This window comes from Schistocerca serialis, chromosome 9, assembly GCF_023864345.2.
Source record: "Schistocerca serialis cubense isolate TAMUIC-IGC-003099 chromosome 9, iqSchSeri2.2, whole genome shotgun sequence".
Taxonomy (NCBI): domain Eukaryota; kingdom Metazoa; phylum Arthropoda; class Insecta; order Orthoptera; family Acrididae; genus Schistocerca; species Schistocerca serialis.
In genome coordinates this window covers 38,818,759-38,842,912 of record NC_064646.1, presented here as the reverse complement: position 1 = coordinate 38,842,912, position 24,154 = coordinate 38,818,759, and the positions used below count along the sequence as shown (strand labels likewise).

The 24,154-nt window shown below is 42.3% G+C and overlaps 1 protein-coding gene across 1 annotated transcript in view; it reads right to left on the bottom strand.

Moving 5' to 3' along the window:
• Positions 1–17,656, bottom strand: part of LOC126418872 (UDP-glycosyltransferase UGT5-like) — a 109,125-nt gene extending 91,469 nt beyond the window's left edge. The window contains exon 1 of the mRNA XM_050085871.1: positions 17,575–17,656. The gene's annotated coding sequence lies outside the window, so the exon portion shown is untranslated. The remainder of the gene's footprint in view (positions 1–17,574) is intronic.
• Between the last annotated feature and the right edge of the window lie 6,498 nt (positions 17,657–24,154).

The following is a 24,154-nucleotide window of genomic DNA, read 5'->3' as shown; positions in this document are numbered from 1 at the left end:
GCAACAACACACTCTTTACAGCTCTGAGAGAACTGACCAAGCACACAGAACAGAAAGCACACACACGCAAAAGAACCACCTCCCCATCACACACAGACATAAATAATGAACAGAAGTCGTCGTAATTCGCGCTACAATTTTTCATAACCTTTCTCGTCACTTGCGATACGCCTCTCGCGACACACGCGAACAGCAAGATGGCGTAAGATTATGGATCAGAAACAAAGTGCAAATGTTTTGTTTTTCTCTGTAAAAAGCAGCCACACACCATCCAACGAACGTGAGTACTCGAATAGCTAAGTAACAGCTAAATACACACAAAAAACCTGGTTTCCACAAACACTACCACAACCCCAAGTATACAGGGTGATTCAAAAAGAATACCACAACTTTTAAAATGTGTATTTAATGAAAGAAACATAATATAACCTTCTGTTATACATCATTACAAAGAGTATTTAAAAAGGTTTTTTTTCACTCAAAAACAATTTCAGAGATGTTCAATATGGCCCCCTCCAGACACTCGAGCAATATCAACCCGATACTCCAACTCGTTCCACACTCTCTGGAGATGATAGAGAATTGGCTGTTCCCTCAGCTCGAACAAGAAGCACAATAATTCATATTTCAGCAGGATGGAAAGCCACCACATTGGAACTTATCTGTCCGTAACTACCTGAACGTCAACTACCCGAGGCGATGGATCGGCCGCCAGGCAGCCCGTGACAGAGCACTTCATGACTGGCCTCCAAGAAGCCCTGATCTTACCCCCTGCGATTTTTCTGATGGGGGTATGTTAAGGATATGGTGTTTCGGCCACCTCTCCCAGCCACCATTGATGATTTGAAACGAGAAATAACAGCAGCTATCCAAACTGTTACGCCTGATATGCTACAGAGAGTGTGGAACGAGTTGGAGTATCGGGTTGATATTGCTCGTGTGTCTGGAGGGGGCCATATTGAACATCTCTGAACTTGTTTTTGAGTGAAAAAAAAACCTTTTTAAATACTCTTTGTAATGATGTATAACAGAAGGTTATATTATGTTTCTTTCATTAAATACACATTTTTAAAGTTGTGGTATTCTTTTTGAATCACCCTGTATAATGCTGACATACGAAGTTCACATTTGAGTATTTGTTTACTAACAGCCGCTCACATGATTGCAGATGACACGATGTTCGCTAAGTATAAAAAGACGGCAACAGAAAAAGAGCACAGAAAATATGTCACAAACAGCGCCAATAATAGCTTAAAACATACTGTAGCATACAATAAATAAGGTAGTATAAAAATGTCATCGGCTAACGTCAGTGTTTTACTCTGTTCTCCCTGAACTTTAATTCCCTTTTCAAATTATTCTGTGGTTTCCTCTACTGCTTGCTCAATATACAAATTGTATATCATCGGGGATAGGCTACAACCCTGTCTCACTCCCTTCTCAATTATTGCTTCCCTTTCATGAACTTCGACTCTTATAACTGCCGTCGAGTTTCTGCACAACTTGAAAATAGCCTTTAGCTCCCTATATTTTATCCATGATACCTTCAAAACTTCAATGAATGTAGTGCAGTCAACATTGTTAAACGCTTTCTCTAAATCTACAAATGCTGTTGCGATTAGAATGAGGAACATTGACAATGAACGGCTATTTTGTTGTGAGTTCCGAGTACTATTTTTGCACCACTACTGGAGTTCAGGAATTGTTCATGAAAGACGTGAAATTCAAATGGTTCCAAGCACTATGGGACTTAACATCTGAGGCCGTCAGTGCCCTATACTGAGAACTACTCAAACCTAACTAACCTAAGGACATCACACATAACCATGCCCGAGGCAGGATTCGAACCTGCGACTGTAGCAGCAGCGCGGTTCCGGACTCAAGTGCCTAGAACCGCTCGGCCGCGACGGCCGGCATGAAAGACTTCGCGAGTGTTTTTAAACGAACCAATATTTACGCGCGTTTCCGCTATACACACCATCTCATTCACAGATTCTGGCACACTCGAATAACTCAGAGTACGACGAAACGATACTGGCACCACTTCCGAGCAACGATCAACAGTAGTTGCAAGAGCAACAGTCTGGGTGACTGACTAATCTGGCGTTGTACCATTAGTTAACATGACTTTTCGATGTTGGCTATACGAACTGCTGAAGGCAAGGGGAAACTGCAGCTGTATATCCCCGGTGACATTCAGCTGTACTATATTATGTAATGGTTCTATGTACTGACTTGGCAGAAAATTCTAAGAAATTTTGGTTTTATGTCAAAGCGGTAAGTGGATCAAAACAAAATGTCCAGACACTCTGTGACCAAAATGATACTGAAACAGAGGATGACAGACTAAAGGCCGAAATACTAAATGTCTTTTTCCAAAGCTGTTTCACAGAGGAAGACTGCACTGTAGTTCCTTCTCTAGATTGTCGCACAGATGACAACACGGTCGATATCGAAATAGACGACAGAGGGATAGAGAAACAATTAAAATCGCTCAAAAGAGGAAAGGCCGCTGGACCCGATGGGATACCAGTTCGATTTTACACAGAGTACGCGAAGGAACTTGCCCCCTTCTTGCAGCGGTGTACCGTAGGTCTCTAGAAGAGCGTAGCGTTCCAGAGGATTGGAAAAGGGCACAGGTCATCCCCGTTTTCAAGAAGGGACATCGAACAGATGTGCAGAACTATAGACCTACATCTCTAACGTCGATAAGTTGTAGAATTTTGGAACACTTATTATGTTCGAGTATAATGACTTTTCTGGAGACTAGAGATCTACTCTGTATGAATCAGCATGGGTTTCGAAAAAGACGGTAGTGTGAAACCCAGCTCGAGCTATTCGTCCACGAGATTCAGAGGGCCATAGACACCGGTTCACAGGTAGATGCCGTGTTTCTTGACTTCCGCAAGGCGTTCGATACAGTTCCCCACAGTCGTTTAATGTACAAAGTAAGAGCATATGGACTATCAGACCAATTGTGTGATTGGATTGAGGAGTTCCTAGATAACAGAACGCAGCATGTAATTCTCAATGGAGAGAAGTCTTCCGAAGTAAGAGTGATTTCAGGTGTGCCGCAGGGGAGTGTCACAGGACCGTTGCTATTCACAATATACATAAATGACCTTGTGGATGACATCGGAAGTTCACTGAGGCTTTTTGCAGATGATGCTGTGGTGTATCGAGAGGTTGTAACAATGGAAAATTGTACTGAAATGCAGGAGGATCTGCAGCGAATTGACGCATGGTGCAGGGAATGGCAATTGAATCTCAATGTAGACAAGTGTAATGTGCTGCGAATACATAGAAAGATAGATCCCTTATCATTTAGCTACAAAATAGCAGGTCAGCAACAGGAAGCAGTTAATTTCATAAATTATCTGGGAGTACGCATTAGGAGTGATTTAAAATGGAATGACCATATAAAGTTGATCGTCGGTAAAGCAGATGCCAGACTGAGATTCATTGGAAGAATCCTAAGGAAATGCAATCCGAAAACAAAGGAAGTAGGTTACAGTACGCTTGTTCGCCCACTGTTTGAATACTGCTCAGCAGTGTGGGATCCGTACCAGATAGGGTTGATAGAAGAGATAGAGAAGATCCAACGGAGAGCAGCGCGCTTCGTTACAGGATCATTTAGTAATCGCGAAAGCGTTACGGAGATGATAGATAAACTCCAGTGGAAGACTCTGCAGGAGAGACGCTCAGTAGCTCGGTACGGGCTTTTGTTAAAGTCTCGAGAACATACCTTCACCGAAGAGTCATGTATTATATTGCCCCCTCCTACGTCTCGTGAAGAGACCATGAGGATAAAATCAGAGAGATTAGAGCCCACACAGATGCATACCGACAATCCTTCTTTCCACGAACAATACGAGACTGGAATAGAAGGGAGAACCGATAGAGGTACTCAGGGTACCCTCCGCCACACACCGTCAGTTGGCTTGCGGAGTATGGATGTAGATGTAGATGTAGAGGTTATGGCATTATCTTGGGGAAAACATTCCAGAGGCAAAGTTGTCCCATATTCAGAGATCTGGCCGTTAACTACCCAAAAGGAGGTTGTCATCTGAAGGAACAGATGTGACCTTCCACGGGTAGGCGCTTTTGTGTGTTAACGCATAGTATATATTCGTCTTTACTATTGGTCGGCATCCGAACACGTAGGTGTATTAAAGCCAAGTGGAAATGTATAATGTGATGTGTATGGCAGACGATGCGTGAAAACAGTGTTCTAGACGCGCGGTACGCGCCAGAATGACAAGACTGACGTACGTTCTAGCTGCGAAGCGACGCCGGCCATCGCATATATCAGCGATGCTGCAGTAGCGCTACGAAGTAGCTAGCAGCCGCTCGGGTTTACCGAAGGGCGCTGCCGATAATACACTAACTGTCAAAAGCCGAGATGGCGTTACGTGTTTGTCCGTTTTAAATCATTCCCACATAATTTGACGTATTGCTCTCAGACAGTGCAGATGTAGGTTTTAGTCTGCCTACATACTTGCGTGTTGGATCGTCGCAAGGCGATCGGCTTTAACAAGGCTTGGGTGTGCGGGTTTGGTAAGTCAGATTGTTGAGAAGTGACCACTGTTAACTGCCGTGTGTAGGTGCAAGAGTTGGTGCTGCATCCCTCCCCCCCCCCCCCCCTCCAAGGAATTCTTATGCGTTCCCATAGTAGCACTTAAGCCACTGAGTTGGCGAAAAACTAACTGCGAGTGATCGTTCCCAGATTTTTAGTGCAGTGGGCGATTGTAGCGAATTGTGTTAAATTTAGGTTGCGGAAGCCACAGCTGAAGCAAGGTGTTGATTTCGTGGTGATATCGCAGCAAGTGCAAAATGGCTAAGCAGGGATGGCTAGAGGACAAATGTAAGGATGTAGAGGCTTATCTCACGAGGGGTAAGATAGATACTGCCTACAGGAAAATTAGAGAGACCTTTGGAGAAAAGAGAACCACTTGCATGAACAACAAGGCTTCAGATGGAAACCCAGTTCTAAGCAAAGAAGGGAAAGCAGGAAGGTGGAAGGAGTATATAGAAGGTCTATACAAGGGCGATGTACTTGAGGACAATATTATGGAAATGGAAGAGGATGTAGATGAAGATGAAATGGGAGATACGATACTGCGTGAAGAGTCTGACAGAACACTGAAAGACCTGAGTCGAAACAAGGCCCCCGGAGTAGACAACATTCCATTGGAACTACTAACGGCCTTGGGAGAGCCAGTCCTGACAAAACTCTACCATCGGTGAGCAAGATGTATGAAACAGGCGAAATACCCACATACTTCAAGAAGAATATAATAATTCCAATCCCAAAGAAAGCAGGTGTTGACAGATGTGAAAATTACCGAACTGTCAGTTTAATAAGTCACAGCTGCAAAATACTAACGCGAATTCTTTACAGACGAATGGAAAAACTGGTAGAACCCGACCTCGGGGATGATCAGTTTGGATTCCGTAGAAATGTTGGAACACGTGAGGCAATGCTGACCCTACGACTTATCTTAGAAGAAAGATTAAGGAAAGGCATACCTACGTTTCTAGCATTGCTAGACTTAGAGAAAGCTTTTGACAATGTTGACTGGAATACTCTCTTTCAAATTCTGAAGGTGGCACGAGTAAAATACAGGGAGCGAAGGGCTATTTACAATTTGTACAGAAAGCAGATGGCAGTTATAAGAGTCGACGGACATGAAAGGGAAGCAGTGGTTGGGAAGGGAGTGAGACAGGGTTGTAGCCTATCCCCGATGTTATTCAATCTGTATATTGAGCAAGCAGTAAAGGAAACAAAAGAAAAGTTCGGAGTAGGTATTAAAATCCATGAAGAAGAAATAAAAACTTTAGGTTCGCCGATGACATTGTAATTCTGTCAGAGACAGCAAAGGACTTGGAAGAGCAGTTGAACGGAATGGACAGTGTCTTGAAAGGAGGGTATAAGATGAACATCAACAGAAGCAAAACGAGGATAACGGAATGTAGTCGAATTAAGTCGGGTGATGCTGAGAGAATTAGATTAGGAAATGGGACACTTAAAGTAGTAAATGAGTTTTGCTATTTGGGGAGCAAAATAACTGATGATGGTCGAAGTAGAGAGGATATAAAATGTACACTGGCAATGGCAAGGAAAGCGTTTCTGAAGAAGAGAAATTTGTTAACATCGAGTATAGATTTAAGTGTCAGGAAGTCGTTTCTGAAAGTATTTGTATGGAGTGTAGCCATGTATGGAAGTGAAACATGGACGATAAATAGTTTAGACAAGAAGAAAATAGAAGCTTTCGAAATGTGGTGCTACAGAAGAATGCTGAAGATTAGATGGGTAGATGACATAACTATTGAGGAGGTATTGAATAGAATTGGGGAGGAGTTTGTGGCACAACTTGACTAGAAGAAGGGATCGGTTGGTAGGATATGTTCTGAGGCATCAAGGGATCACCAATTTAGTACTGGAGATATCTGAATTTTTGATCCGTGACGTACTCTTAGTGGCTTACAGTTCGCCAGAGGTAATTTTGAGTTGTTTGCTGGTCTGTCAGTGGTGGATCAGGTTGTTTGAAGTGCGTTGGACGAGGTAACGACTCGAGTGCGTTTCGGTGGAATTTTGATCCCTAACATATACGGCGGACGCCATTTGGCTCGTTTGTTTGAACTGGCCCACAAACAGTTAAAAAAATCGTACTCTTAGCCAATGTTTAGTGCACAACCCAGTAAAGTGGAATCATTAACGAACCGCGCGTAGCTGAAATGAGACGTGCAGAGTGAAAAGTGGCGAGTGGCTTGTTTTCAAATAGGGAATTGTAGCGGTTCGCGTCATGCTAATGCCGGAAGACGCGGAGCTTTGCTTTGAGTGTTCACTGTCAGACTCAAAGCGGTGTGGCATTTAGGACTTCTGTTTAATTTTTGTTAATTGTGTTGTCACCGATTTGTGGGGTAATAGTTTCTTACTGGCACTTGACCACTCACGCCCAGAAAATTGTACTGAAATACAAAAAGGTGCAAATAAAATGGTACTACATGATTGAAATATAAAACAAAGATTGTGTTCTGAGTTATAGTGGCACTTCCGAATTCAGTATCGTAGTATCATGTGCAAAGATGACGCAGATAAAGTCAGCTACAACAAGAGTTAATATTCGTAGGATTTACCTACATAGGGTACAGTAAGAAGAATCAGTAACTGAATTTGCTAAGGAAAGCAAGGTTAAGCGCTTCACTTTGAACGTAAAATAGCAAGCTCGTTGGTCGTAAATTCGGGTTTTATTGGAACTAGGTACGTGATTGGGAATGTTTGATAATTAACGTAAAAGATAGAGAAAAAGGTAACAAAGTAAACCACATTTTAGTTTGCGTATTTCTTTTACGTAAATAATAGCAATGAAGTTTAGTAGCAATTACGCATTATCGTTGACATTCAAGGATCGTGTTATCTTTGCTACATATTACCTACCTAAAGTTGTGATTACGGCGTAGTGTTTAAACTGGAAAGGAATTAGAGAGCAAAAGATATTCACACATATCTGTAACTTTTAATTACTTTTCAGAAAGAAAAAAAGAAAGACAGAGACGTTTATTGATAATTCATATCTATTGTTATACTTAACCACAGACGAGTAATATCTCAGCAGCAGCATTCAAAGATACTGCTAACTGACGCGAGGAAAATTATCAGTTTTAACAAATTACAATATATCAGTAGAATTCTTAAAGGCTTCGTTTTACAGTTAATTTTCGTCTAAGCTAATGCCAGGTTAAGATTTCTAGTTAATTCGATTTGTCAGGATTCATATTCATTGCGAAGAGGATTTTTATGTGAGTTTCCTAGATGAGGCATTAAGCTGTAATATGTCTCGCTTGGTGATGTAAGATTTTGAGTTTCCGGAAGTGTATTTCTTGTTATGTACTGCACAGAAGCGGCACTTAGCCTTACTGTCACTGTAGTTAAATAGAAACTATTTCCTGTTGAGTAGATTTTTATCGTACCTTGTTCCACTCATTCGACTTTGAATAATAATTACGCTCCAAACATACCTGGGGCTTTGTGAGACTGGTTTTGCGTAACAAGTAAATAACGTTTACTCGTAACAAGTAAATAACGTTTACTCCAATGTAAGCACTGTACGTTTAATCACTTCTGGTGTGCTGGACGGCAAGTGCATTCTGAACATAGCGCAGCAGACAGTCCAGTACAAGGCATTGTGACGTTAGCACCGTGACTCACTCTGTCTTTGTTATCCAAAAGTAGTGTGTACTCGGGTTAACACGCCACCACAGTACGGTTAGGGACCGATGACCTAGCAGTTCGGTCCCCCCCACCCTCTTTTAAACCCACCAACCAACAGTACAGCTCGTCGTGGGGGTTGGTTAGACAACTTGGAAAGAGAAACAGTCAGGTTGAACGTAAGGCATAGCGGGAGTTAATAAAGTGCAGAGATAGGAAGAATGGGATTTCTGGCCAAGGGGTACAAGGTTAACAGGGCAAAACCGAACAGGAATGAGGAATGACTTGTGTTAATAATGAGTAACAATATAGGGAAACAGTTAAACGACTACGAACTCATTACCTCAGCCGCTATAGAGACATAGCCAGAACCTACCACAGTACTGTATACAGGTATGTACACCAACTACGACCACAGAAGATGAAGAGATTGTATGGTAAGATAAAAGAAATTATTCGGTCCCCTTAGGGAGACATAAATTTCATTGTGCTGGAGGACTGAAATTCGACAGCAGGAAAAGGAAGAGAAAGAAAAATGGTAAGAGAATACGCGTCGAGGTGAAGGAATGAAAGGAGAAGGCGCCTCGTAGAGTTTTTCCATTGAGCACTGTTTAATGATTGCCAACACTTGGTTTTAGGGATCATGAAGGAAGACTGTACACGTGGAAGGGAGCTCGGGACATCGGAATGTTTCAGATAAGTTAGGTACTGATAAGAAAGAGATTTTTAATCCAGGTCGTAAACTGTAAATTTTTTCCAGGTACAGGTGCGGACTTTGATCATAATTTATTAGTTGCCAAATGAAGATTAAAGCTAAAAAATTGGAGAAAGGTAGGAATTACGTATTTCGGATCTCGATACGTTAAAACAACCAGAGGTTGTTGAAAGTTTCGAAGGGAGCATTAGGCAACGACTGATTGAAATACGCAAAAGTACGACGACACACAATAAACTGCTTGCCTTGAGAAGTGCAACAGGGAGGCTATCAGAGGGACTACTAGTCCAAAAGACTAGATCTAGTTCAATTCTTTTGATAACATACGAGATGTTAAATTTAATTCATTAAAAGGAGAAAATATGAAAACGCTGTAAATGAAGTCGGCGATATGGAATGAATACAGACGCCAAGAAATGAGATTTATAAGGTGCAAAATAGCAAATAAGGAATGGTTAGAGGCGAATTGCAACAAGTATGCATGACTATGAGACCAATAGGAAAAACCAAAGAAACATTGTGAGGAAAAATGTGTAAGATTGGCTGGTTCAAATGACTCTGAGCACTATGCGACTTAACTTCTGAAGTCATCAGTCGCCTAGAACTTAGAACTAATTAAACCTAACTAACCTAAGGACATCACACACATCCATGCCCGAGGCAGGATTCGAACCTGCGACCGTATCGGTCGCTCGGCTCCAGACTGTAACGGCCACTCCGGCCGACATGTGTAAGATTCAAGAGGTCAGAGAGTAAGCTAGTATTATACAAAGAAGGGAAGGTGAAGAACATACAGAAGGGTTAAATAAAGGGAAAAAAAACTTCAAAAGTATTAAGGATAGGGAGGAAGAAATGGATGAAGATGAGACGTGGGACGCGATACTGCGTGAAGAATTTGCCAGAGCCCTTAAAAACGTCATTACCCCATCACGATATTATTGCACTTCCAAATTAATGGAGCACAGCGATCAGTCTTTTCCTTTCAAGTTTTATTAAAGCAAATCTAGATTTCGGCTAGTAACTAGCCATTATCATTCTGAAATACTGCATTGATAATGGTTAGTTACTAGCCGAAATCTAGATTTGCTTTAATAAAGCCTGAAAAGAAAGGATGACTGATTGCTGTGCTCCATCATTTTGAAGGTCATATCACAGTCGTTGAGTGCATTCCACATTCCTAATGGAAGGTAACTTCATTATTGCGTTTGGTCTCCCGTGGCCGTTACGTGGGCGAACACGTGCTGGCTTTACGGTGAGCTGGTACAGTGGCGACTGAGGAAAAGCGCACGGCAATGTGAATGATTTCAAGACAGCAGTGCCTATACCATCAAATGGTTCAGCGTGTCCTCGCGAAAAATCATGATAAAAACTCACGGTAAGCCGGCCGAATCGCCCTCGCTCCCAGAGGGGCCCCTGCGGCCGCAGTTTGTCAACGTTTTGTGTCACAAATGGCATTGGAAATCAAGCGTTCAAGACATTCTCCAGAATGTTTTGTAGAAGAGGGATGTGTGTGCAAAGTTTGTCCTAAACATCCTGACCCCCGAAAAAAAAAAAAACAACGACGCATGGATGCTTGCCGTGACTTGAGTGAAATGCAAATCGCTGAGAATTCTTTTACGGAAAGAATCATCACGAGTGACGATACGCAGTGCTGTCAATACGAATCTATCACAAAACGACGCAGTTCACAAATTCACTTGAAGAGTCAACAATATAACCGGCATGCGAGCCAACGTGACGCGCGAGTTGAGCGACATCACAAAGAAGGATCTTTCTGGCAGTTTCACATGGTTTTACGAACTCTGTGCGTTGTATGTAACTGGGGGGAAGATTATGTAATACATCTGAAGCATTAAAACCACCATTTCAACTTTACTCCGTTTTTTTTTTTTTTATCAATGGAGTCTCGAAACTTTTTAGACTGGCTGGGAAGTGCAAGAGCTCCCCGAAGGAACGAGTTAAGCGTGAGAGGGGGAGAGGGGGGGAGGGGGTGAGCTATCACAGGGACCTCCGTGAATCCTGCAAGAAGCTGGCAGCAGGCAGTCTTTAAATAAACGTGGAATGGGCGTTGTTTTTGCTGTAGTGCGCGGGCGCGTTTGCCTGAAGGTCGAAGCATAATATGTTTTGAGCAGAGATGGAGACGGGTACCTGCTACGTAACACATCCCGTGGAAGGCTACGAGACACGCGGGCGACGCAGCTCTTCACATTAACTGCTCACTTCAAAATGAAGGTGTACATATACCTGAAGCCGTCTTCGTAAGTCGATCCCGACTACCTATTAGGATACTTTTCTGAAACTGAAGCTGACCCGTCAGTTTAGAAACAAAATGTAGAGTGGACGTGGCACATATCATATTTCGAAACCCAGAAGTGTAACATAAATGTACGATTCGCTTCTTCGTATCTTTCACCGTTACAACAATGTGCCAACTACTGTATTACGTCTTACGTAGTTCATTTGGTGTACAGGGTGTTACAAAAAGGTACGGCCAAACTTTCAAGAAACAACACAAAAAAAGAAAATATGTTATGTGAACATGTGTCCGGAAACGCTTACTTTCCATGTTAGATCTCATTTTATTACTTCTCTTCAAATCACATTAATCATGGAATGGAAACACACAGCAACAGAACGTACCAGCGTGACTTCAAACACTTTGTTACAGGAAATGTTCAAAATGTCCTCCGTTAGCGAGGATACATGCATCCACCCTCCGTCGCATGGAATCCCTGATGCGCTGATGCAGCCCTGGAGAATGGCTTATTGTATCACAGCCGTCCACAATACGAGCACGAAGAGTCTCTACATTTGGTACAGGGGTTGCGTAGACAAGAGCTTTCAAATGCCCCCATAAATGAAAGTCAAGAGGGTTGATGTCAGGAGAGCGTGAAGGCAATGGAATTGGTCCGCCTCTACCAATCCATCGGTCACCGAATCTGTTGTTGAGAAGCGTGCGAACACTTTGACTGAAATGTGCAGGAGCTGCATCGTGAATGAACCACATGTTGTGTCGTACCTGTAAAGGCACATGTTCTAGTAGCACAGGTAGAGTATCCCGTATGAAATCATGATAATGTGCTCCATTGAGCGTAGGTGCAAGAACATGGGGCCCAATCAAGACATCACCAACAATGCCTGCCCAAACATTCACAGAAAATCTGTGTTGCTGACGTGATTGCACAGTTGCGTACGGATTCTCGTCAGCCCAAACATGTTGATTGTGAAAATTTACAATTTGATCACGTTGGAATGAAGCCTCATCCGTAAAGAGAACATTTGCACTGAAATGAGGATTGACACATTGTTGGATGAACCATTCGTAGAAGTGTACCCATGGAGGCCAATCAGCTGCTGACAGTGCCTGCACACTCTGTACATGGTACGGAAACAACTGGTTCTCCTATAGCACTCTCCATACAGTGACGTGGTGGTGGTGGTGGTGGTGGTTAGTGTTTAACGTCCCGTCGACAACGAGGTCATTAGAGACGGAGCGCAAGCTCGGGTTAGGGAAGGATTGGGAAAGAAATCGGCCGTGCCCTTTCAAAGGAACCATCCCGGCATTTGCCTGAAACGATTTAGGGAAATCACGGAAAACCTAAATCAGGATGGCCGGAGACGGGATTGAACAGTCGTCCTCCCGAATGCGAGTCCAGTGTGCTACCACTGCGCCACCTCGCTCGGTCCAGTGACGTGGTCAACGTTACCTTGTACAGCAGCAACTTCTCTGACGCTGACGTTACGGTTATCGTCAACTGCACGAAGAATTGCCCCGTCCATTGCAGGTGTCCTCGTCGTTCTAGGTCTTCCCCAGTCGCGAGTCATAGGCTGGAATGTTCCGTGCTCCCTAAGACGCCGATCAATTGCTTCGAACGTCTTCCTGTCGGGACACCTTCGTTTTGGAAATCTGTCTCGATACAAACGTACCGCGCCACGGCTATTGCCCCGTGCTAATCCATACTTCAAATGAGCATCTGCCAACACCACATTTGTAAACATTGCACTGACTGCAAAACCACGTTCGTGGTGAACACTAACCTGTTGATGCTACGTACTGATGTGCTTGATGCTAGTACTGTAGAGCAATGAGTCGCATGTCAACACAAGCACCGAAGTCAACATTACCTTCCTTCAATTGGGCCAACTGGCGGTGAATCGAGGAAGTACAGTACATACTGATGAAACTAAAATGAGCTTTAACATGGAAAGTAAACGTTTCCGGACACATGTCCACATAACATCTTTTCTTTATTTGTGTGTAAGGAATGTTTCCTGAAAGTTTGGCAGTACGTTTTTGTAACACCCTGTATAAAGTAGATCACAAGTCTACCGGTAAACATAAGGAAGTTGTACACAGTGGTGTGCTGAATGTTTTGAAGTAAGAATAGTCTGTCTCTAGTGCTGCTATATATAGTGACTTGTTCGATTTGTTACTCAAGTTATCTTTGTGAAGGTACTGTGCTGCGCGATCGTGCAAATGTTTGTAACGCGAAATGTGTGTGGTGCTCGCTAATAACTGTTTCCGTTAGCTTTTGGTACTCGCTGATGGAAGGCAAGGAAGAGATGGGGTGTTTAACTTTTTTGTCAAATTATGGCCGGCCGCTGTGGCCGAGCGGTTCTAGGCGCTTCAGTCCGGAACCGAGCGACTACCACGGTCGCAGGTTCGAATCCTGCCTCGGGCGTGGATGTGTGCGGTGTCCTTAGGTTAGTTAGGTTTAAGTAGCTCTAAGTTCTAGGGGCCTGATGACCTCAGACGTTAAGTCCCATAGTGCTCAGAGCCATTTTTTTTTTTTTTTTTGTCAAAGTTCGGTTAAGTACCGCTCCTTTTTCCGAATAAAACAGTAAATATTGCTTAATTACATGACATGCTCCGTCCACTGTCATTATTAGACACGGACGCACAAGGTTTAGTGTCAATGTGCTGTAGGACTAAACCCTTTTTCGAACCGCTGCGTAACGTTGAGTTTTTCAGTGTACTTTTAATTGCATACTAAGACTAAATTTTAGTTCAAAAATCCTAGATTTTGGTTTTGATCTGATGACGACAGTAGCGTATACCAAGACAAATGACGCTGGGAGAAAATTACCCTTAACGCACCTCTTTGTAAGTCGAGGGTGGAGGGGCTGACATGTAAACATGACCTTGGAGCGTCTTTAGAAATTCCAGTCACACTTGGAAAACATGTAAATGAAAAAAAATTCGTACCATGGAAAACTGCAACTTTTAAGCTGGTGACATCCATCACAGGGTCCATAGATGTAGTCTATTCTGTTATTTTCCAAAACTAAGAAAAATTAAAATGGTTTCGAGAGAGAGCCATTCTTCCAGTTAAAATGAAGACGACAGCGAAGTAAGCCATCACATGGTAACATATGTAGTCATTGAATGTAAGTTTGTCGATATCCCAGTAGACTTAGGTGGAGTCTTATACTTTTCAGAAAAGTTCCTAAAAACTCGTTAGACTCAGCTCCATTGCAATCATATAATCTTTTACTTAAAGTGGTATAAACACGGCAAATAGACATGCCGAAACTTTCCATTGCCACTCGAGTGTGTGGAAAGAAGACGATAGCATATTTAACTGTAGAGACAATTTTGACAGGGAACAGTGGCGCTGAAACACAGTTTGCACGGATACCACCCGCTTAAGTTCAGGAGATGGCACTTTGCAGTGAAAATTGCATTGTCGATCACGGTGTCTAAACCACAGGGATACTTTTGTTAAGTACTGTGGGATGGATCTGAGATTGGCATGTTTCTTCCAACTTACGTTGCTTCCCGAAAATAAAGTTCGTCCAACAACTTGTTTTTCTTGCATCTGTAGACGAATTAATAAATTGTGTGCAATTAAGTTTTTTTTTTAAATTGACATTTCATTCAATTTGTAAAGTATCTAATTTTCTAACCTGTATAATGTATTTATATTTTTTAAAATATATAAATAGACTATGTTCATTTTTACGCTATCGATAGCGTTCAACCATTTGCAATCTAATGTAAGTTTGTGATAAATAAGTAACCAGACGACGCCGAGTACTGGATTAGTCTCTGTAACAAAAAAAGTAGGGCTAACATGACACATAACACATTTGGTATTTACATAGAGAACAAAGGAAACTTCTCACTAAGGAACTATTTGTGGCCTATTATTACACAATTACTTTTTGAATTTGTATTATGTATATCTGTAACTTGTACAGAAACCAGCCGTAATGCAACCTGAACATTGAGGAAACAGTAAAGCAAATTAAGGAGAGATTTGGAAATGGAATTAAAGTTCAGAGAGAAGAAATAATATCTGTAAGGTTTCCCGATTCATTGTTATTTTGACACGGATAACAAACGACTGAAGGACCAGTTCAGTATAATGCTTAGCGTTTTGGAAAGGCGTTATACGATAAATAGCAAGAAAACTAAACACGGGAGATGGAATGTAACTGAATTAAATCAGTTGTAGCTGAGGAAATTCAGTTAGTAAACGACACAAACTGTAGCAAACGATTTTTTTTTTTTCAGTCAGAATCAAAAAATAACTGAGACAGCAAAATTTAAGAGGATAGTCCTATTGAATTCTGAATAGTAATAGAAAGGAAAACTTCTCTGAAAGAGAGATGTATTTTAATACTGCATATAAATTTGATTGTTAGTAAGTAGTTTCTAAAACTATTTGTTCTGTAGTATTATATGGAAGTGAAACACTGACAGTAAACAGTACAGCCAAGAAGAGTAGAGAAACTTAAAATATGATGTCACAGATGAATGCTAAAGATAAGATGGTAGATAGAATAACTAATGGAGGGGTAGTGAATCGAGTCGACGAGAAAATCTTTGTGGCACACACATTTACATCCACATGCATACTCTGCAAATTACTGTGAAGTGCATGGCAGGGGGTGGGTCCTATTGTACCAGGGCCCGACTACAGTGTAGAGGCGTGCTACTACATTTGTTGGCGGAATGTTTGATTATCGCTCAAGTATCGCAGAGATGCTTCGTGAATTCAAATGGGAATACCTGGAGGGAAGACGACGCTCTTTTCGCTAGGCACGACGGATGAAATTTACAGAACCAGCATTTGGGGCCGACTGCAGAACGATTCTATTGTCGCCAACGTACATTTCACTTAAGGATGACGAAAATGGTAGAGAAATTACGGCTCGTGTGGAGTCCACCTTCGCTCGCCCTGTTTACCAGAGGAACAGGAAAGGGAATGACTATACATACTACAAGGTGCACCCCTTCTTGCACGCTGCCGTGCGCAGTATGTATGTAGATGTAGACGTACAGTAGGCAGGGTAGCAAAGAGGTGCACCAACACAGTGTTCGGACTGCAACCGGCATTAATTACAACAATAACTACAACATGACTTAAAAGTTTACTACATGCGCCGGCCGCGGTGGTCTAGCGGTTCTAGGCGCTCAGTCAGGAACCGCGCGACTGATACGGTCGCAGGTTCGAATCCTGCCTCGGGTATGGATGTGTGTGATGTCCTTAGGTTAGTTAGGTTTAAGTAGTTCTAAGTTCTAGGGGACTTATGACCACAGATGTTGAGTCCCATGGTGCTCAGAGCCATTTGAACCATTTTTTTTACTACATGCGTCATCATGCGCAGTTCGTACATCGTGTAGCTTGTAAGGAATAAAGCAGTGCATCCAAGGGTGACTAGGTGTTCAGTTATTTCGCTATCCTCCTGTTCCATGAATTGTTCGCAATACCTCACTACGTTGCGGAACATGCAATTTATGAAATTAAGACGCTTCATCGGTAAATGTACTTACAACTTACATGAGTCGTGTTCATCTTTATTCACATTATACTGAATCTATATCACTGTAACTGATTGAAACTCACACAGTCGCACAAATATTACAGTCTTTCTTCTTACTACATCGACTCTAGTTGTTGCAGACCAGAACTGCTTTTATTTGTTTTCAGTTTTTACGACGGTATTATCGGTGATTCACTATCTGATAATCAGTATAAATCGAAAACTGTAGAAGTCAACGTTATATGTGCGAGTGTTAGTGTTATTTACATTTTGTGACACCGTGAACAAAAACTAAGGGAGGAAATGCACGCTGATTCAATTGTTACCGTACGAGCTGCTTTTACGGTAACTTGAGTTGGTTTGAAGCAGAATACGACTAGTAATTTGTTTACCACGTTTTTCTGCAAGAAACGGGGTCTAAAAAATACAGAACTGCTTACCAAAATCACGAATTGCTGGAGTCGAGATATGACGCATTACAAAAACTCATGAAACGAGACAATGTAGGTCTTTGTTTCCTCTTATAAATAAAGCAAGAAAGACATTACCCTGTCACGCTAAAAAATTTTGCGAAGCAAATGAATTCTTGTAATAGTCCCTTAAACGTTCCCTTGCGATCTGCGATTAAAATTACGAAAATTAGAATACGCGGTGACTCGGCGATGTCTTATCGAGTTATCGGTCGAGTAGCGGCGTTTCGGCAGGTTTCCTAATCGTTATTATCTGCAGGTCAAGGTTCCGGGTATAGCAGACGTGCTGTAACGCTGCTTCAGAGGCGAAGATGTTACTCGGCACGCTATCGTAGGACGTTTGATCGAAATTTCAGTGAAATGCCAAACAGGAAAGAAAAGAAACGTTCTCGCGAGAACAGACTAACCTCGGTTCCGCCCGCTTCCTGCCTCGCACTGCAGCCGACTGGCGCCGTTCACTGTGGACCTGTTACTGACCTGGGAGACGGGATCACACGCACTCATGTTAAGCAGAGTCGTAGCGAGGGGGGGGGGGGGGCGGGGTAAGGAGGGAAGGGGGGGGATGACACTCACACACACTCACACACACACACACACACACACACACACACGACTCAGTCGCTGACCTCCCAAGCCAACAGGCGAGCTAGCTACGCGATCAGTTAAACAGAGAACCGACTCGTGGCGATAACATATTAGACCTTCTGGTGACAAACAGACCCGAGCTATTTGAAACAGTTAACGCAGAACAGGGAATCAGCGATCATAAAGCGGTTACGGCATCGATGATTTCAGCTGTAAATAGAAATATTAAAAAAGGTAGGAAGATTTTTCTGTTTAGCAAAAGTGACAAAAAGCAGATTACAGAGTACCTGACGGCTCAACACAAAAGTTTTGTCTCAAGTACAGATAGTGTTGAGGAGCAGTGGACAAAGTTCAAAACCATCGTACAATATGCGTTAGATGAGTATGTGCCAAGCAAGATCGTAAGAGATGGAAAAGAGCCACCGTGGTACAACAACCGAGTTAGAAAACTGCTGCGGAAGCAAAGGGAACTTCACAGCAAACATAAACATAGCCAAAGCCTTGCAGACAAACAAAAATTACGTGAAGCGAAATGTAGTGTGAGGAGGGCTATGCGAGAGGCGTTCAATTAATTTGAAAGTAAAGTTCTATGTACTGACTCGGCAGAAAATCCTAAGAAATTCTGGTCTTATGTCAAAGCGGTAGGTGGATCAAAACAAAATGTCCAGACACTCTGTGACCAAAATGGTACTGAAACAGAGGATGACAGACTAAAGGCCGAAATACTAAATGTCTTTTTCCAAAGCTGTTTCACGGAGGAAGACTGCACTGTAGTTCCTTCTCCAGATTGTCGCACAGATGACAAAATGTTAGATATCGAAATAGGCGACAGAGCGATAGAGAAACAATTAAAATCGCTCAAAAGAGGAAAGGCCGCTGGACCTGATGGGATACCAGTTCTATTTTACACAGAGTACGCGAAAGAACTTGCCCCCCTTCTTGCAGCGGTGTACCGTAGGTCTCTAGAAGAGCGTAGCGTTCCAAAGGATTGGAAAAGGGCACAGGTCATCCCCGTTTTCAAGAAGGGACGTCGAACAGATGTGCAGAACTATAGACCTATATCTCTAACGTCGATAGGTTGTAGAATTTTGGAACACGTATTAGAAATCTACTCTGTAGGAATCAGCATGGGTTTCGAAAAAGACGGTCGTGTGAAACCCAGCTCGCGCTATTCGTCCACGAGACTCAGAGGGCCATAGACACCGGTTCACAGGTAGATGCCGTGTTTCTTGACTTCCGCAAGGCATTAGATACAGTTCCCCACAGTAGTTTAATGAACAACGTAAGAGCATATGGACTATCAGACCAATTGTGTGATTGGATTGCGGAGTTCCTAGATAACAGAACGCAACATGTAATTCTCAATGGAGAGAAGTCTTCCGAAGTAAGAGTGATTTCAGGTGTGCCACAGGGGAGTGTCATGGGACCGTTGCTGTTCACAATATACATAAATGACCTTGTGGATGACATCGGACGTTCACTGAGGCTTTTTGCAGATGATGCTGTGGTGTATCGAGAGGTTATAACAATGGAAAACTATACTGAAATGCAGGAGGATCTGCAGCGAATTGACGCATGGTGCAGGGAATGGCAATTGAATCTCAATGTAGACAAGTGTGATGTGCTGCGAATACATAGAAAGATAGATCCCTTATCATTTAGCTACAAAATAGCAGGTCAGCAACTGGAAGCAGTTAATTCCATAAATTATCTGGGAGTACGCATTAGGAGTGATTTAAAATGGAATGATCATACAAAAGTTGATCGTCGGTAAAGCAGATGCCAGACTGAGATTCATTGGAAGAATCCTAAGGAAATGCAATCCGAAAACAAAGGAAGTAGGTTACAGTACGCTTGTTCGCCCACTGCTTGAATACTGCTCAGCGGTGTGGGATCCGTACCAGATAGGGTTGATAGAAGAGATAGAGAAGATCCAACGGATAGCAGCGCGCTTCGTTACAGGATCATTTAGTAATCGCGAAAGCGTTACGGAGATGATAGATAAACTCCAGTGGAAGACTCTGCAGGAGAGACGGTCAGTAGCTCGGTACGGGCTTTTGTTGAAGTTTCGAGAACATACCTTCACCGAAGAGTCCAGCAATATATTGCTCCCTCCTACGTATATCTCGCGAAGAGACCATGAGGATAAAATCAGAGAGATTAGAGCCCACACAGAAGCATACAGACAATCCTTCTTTCCACGAACAATACGAGACTGGAATAGAAGGGAGAACCGATAGAGGTACTCAGGGTACCCTCCGCCACACCCCGTCAGGTGGCTTGCAGAGTATGGATGTAGATGTAGATGTAGATCAGAGCCCCACATACCTTTCGTTTCTGCTACACAATTTGAGCCTCCTCTTCAGTAGTTCGCAAATACAATATTGCCGTGGACATGATAAACTCTTTTGTAGCAGCTTTGTCCAGGGTTGCAGGCCCAAAGCTTCATATGGCGTCTGAGGTGATTCCAGTGGATGAATAACAACAACTTGACGTAATGCTTATTGTTGGTATTCTCCAGCACCAAATAAAAACTTGTATATGATACACTTAAATACGGCCTCCGTCGGCGCTGCAACCGTAGTAGACCAATCAGTCAAAAACAAATATACCTCGTGTCAACTGAAGCGGTCAGACCAAGCCATCACCTCTCGCTCCTGTTGCTCTCTGCTGGAACTGCCAAAACCCACTGGAGAACGGCCACCCGCCACTAGCACCTAGTTTTACACTAAAGCGCCAAAGAAACTGACATAGGCATGCGTGTTCAAATACAGAGATATGTAAACAGGCAGAATACGGCGCTGCGATCGGCAACGCCTATATAAGACAGAGTGTGTCTGGCGGAGTTCTTAGATCGCTTACTGCTGCTGCAATGGCAGTTTATCAAGATTTAAGTGAATATGTGCGTGATGTTATAGACGGCGCACGAGCGATGGGACAGCATCCCCGAGGTGGCGATGAATAGGGGATTTTCCGGTACGACCATTTCACGAGCGTATCGTGAATGTCAGGAGTCCGGCAAAACATTAAATGTCTGACATGGCTGCGGCCGGAAATAGGTCCTCCAAAAACGGGACTAACGACGAGTGAAGAGAATCGTTCAATGTGACAGAACTGCAACCCTTCCGCAAACTGCTGCAGATTGCAGTATTGGGCCATCAAATGTCAGCGCGCGAATGATTCAACGAAACATCATCGATATGGGCTTTCGGAGCCGAAGGCCCACTCGTATACCCTTGATGACTTCACGACACAAAGCTTACGCCTCGCTGGGGGCCATCAACACAGACGTTGGACTGTTGATGACTGGAAACATGTTGCCTCGTTGGACGAGTCTCGTTTCAAATGGTATAGAGCGGATGGACGTGGACGGGTATGGAGACAACCTCACGAATCCATGGACCCTGCATGTCAGTAAGGGACTCTTCAAGTTGATGGAGGCCCTGTAATGGTGCGGGACGTGTACAGTTGGAGTGATATGGGATCCCTGATACGTCTAGATATGACTCTGACAGGTGACGCGTAAGTAAGTATCCTGTCTGATCAACTGCATCCATTCACGTCGATTCTGCATTGCGACGGATTTGGGCAATTCCAGTAGGACAATGCGACACCCCACACGTGCAGAATTGCTACAAAGTGGCTCCAGGAACACTCTTCTGTGTTTAAACACTTCCGCTGGCCACCAAACTTCCCAGCCATGAAAGTTATTGAGCATATCTGGGAAGAGATCTCCACCCCTTCGTACTCTTACGGACTTATGTACAGCCCTGCAGGATTCATGGTGTCAGTTCCCTCCAGCACTACTTCAGACATTCGTCGAGTGCATTCCACGTCGTGTTGCGGCTCTTCTGCGTGATCGCTGGGGCACTACACGATATTAGGTGGGTGTACCAGTTTCTTTGGCTCTTCAGTGTATAATCGCTGATTTTTACATTACTCTTTGGGGCTGCAGCTAAGCCCTACTTCCGCATTACAGTGTCCTTTCAATAGAATTTTCGTTTAGACATTTTTAAGCTATATTCAGTGCATCAAAATAGGATTCGGATGCTACCACAGATTTGTACTTCTATCCGCATGCAAATTCTATTTATAACACATCAAGTGAACCCGCTGACATGGGAGCATTAAGGCTAAGAAAACGCAAATATGAAAACCACCACAGAAATGTCTCAACAGAAATTGAACACAGTGTGGTTGATACCCATATGAAATTACAGTAGTTCAAAACACGAAAGCCTTTTGCATGCTGCAAATTAAGTTTCTTTTATTTATCTTGTGCACCCAAAACTTAATGTGCAGCATGCAAAAGCCGTTTTTCGTTTGAACTACTGTAATTAATTCACAGCGCCTGAAAAAATGGCCAGCACAAGGAGGTTGCACAGGAAGCTATTGGGTTCTCTTTGTCGATTATAAAACTGCAGTCGAATTTTGACGAGTTAATTTATTTCGTAAGTTGTTGTTATATTTTCATCGTTATGTTGATTAATTAATATATTGTCTGCCCGATTAAGCAAATTACGGGTGTAGGGATATTTCGAGCTCGTACTTCGACTGGGTACCTCAATTCCTTCAGAATGCTTTTTAAAGGAGGTGTCAAAAAGTTGACTGGGCAGTGCACCCTTATGAGTGTTAAAGGTACACGACACAAAACCTAAGTAATATGACACTGCGAATGAGTGGTGGTTCTGACTTCCAATAAACGTTTCTAGCGTTGGGGATAATTTATAAACAGGAAACCAAACGTAAAAACTTGAATCACACGATAATATATAATAAAGTAATTATAAGTAAAAAGTTGATAGAAAATACGCGGATAATTTTTAGCAGTTTTATGTTGTAGCCGAAACAGTCTCTTGTTTTACGTCGGAAACAACATTTATTACGAACATTTATTAGAATATAAGCCAGTCACACTCCTCTTTAAATAGTTTGTATTTTATGAATCACTGACGACGAACCCATGTCTGCATACTTGCATTATCAAGTGTTCTGTAAATACATACGGAAGTGATGGTCTTAATATGATGGTCTGTAACTATGATCAGAAAAATTATAATACCTTACATGTAATACCGTTACTGCCATGTCCTGTATTTTTGTAGAATTGTTACTTTCTCCTTAGGTGTAGGCTGGAGACATATATCTGAATTTAGTCGGTTTTTGTATGCTATTTTTCTGTTGACAGCTTTTGGGTGACTGTGGATCAGCGATTTACATATTTACATAGTGGTTACCATTATAAAAAGTGATGTGCGGAAATTGGTTTCTTATTATTGTTTTGTTTGGTTCTAATTATGTTTTTACCTAGAATCTATTTTAGTTTTCTTTGAGATTTTTGTGTTACATTTTTATTTTTTCGTAATTACTTGTTATTGTCTATGATTTGTGATGTTTTCGTGGTGTTATGTCTTTACTGCATACTCTTCATGTTGTTATCAGTGTTAAAATGGATATGTTATTTAGTGTGCCTGATTTATTAGGTTACCGGTTATCTAGATTTACAGTGTGAAACTTTCTGTGCTTTAGGTCGGTTTGTTCACTCAGTAAATTTGTGGGGTTGCTGTATGCATGTGAATATATCTCTATTTCCTCAAGGATGTTCACAAGTGCTCCCTTTCGTGTAATACAGAGGCTTTCTAATGCTTCGCTTATGGTCTTTACGCCGTGTGTTCCTATTTGTAGATGTTGAAAAATTTAGATTTGTTGTTTTCCCTTTCTATGGTGTGCTCTTTACATCTAATGTTGAAGTTTCTACCGGTTACTATTATGTCGAATTCGTGGCATGTGTTACATGAAATTTTGTAAACGCCAGGGTTGCTGTGTATGGGAATTTTCGAGCTGTCATTGTGGATTTTGTGTTTGAGGCTGTCTGTGTTTCGGTATGCAAAGACGAGGTAGGTTTTGTTCAACAATTTGTTAATTTTGTTTGAGATTTTTCCTAGATAAGATGTGGTTACGTATGCTGTTTTCTTCTTTTCTGTTGTGTGCATGGTTAGTGTTATTTCTTTATGTATGTTGGGAATTTCTGGTTGTGTTTTCCTGTAGTATAATTGTGCTACAATTTTGGGGTCATAAATTATTTTGCTGAGCTATGTATTCTAAGATTTTTATTTCCTTCCGAATCGCTTCCTCTTCTAGTGACAAGTTTATTAATCTGTCAAGCACTGAGTGGAAGAATGCGAGTTCGTGGGCTTTGAGATGACATGAGTGTGCACTGATAATTCAGTCTCTTATGGTAGGCTTTCTGTAAATTTCGAAGCAATGTTTTTTGTTAGTGTTCTTAATTGTTAAGTCGAGAAAGTTAATTGTTTTGTTAGTTTCGTGTTCTATGATGAATTTCATTTTGGAGCATAACTGAGTTGGTGCTTTATGCAATTCGTCCTTGTCAGTAAGGTTGCC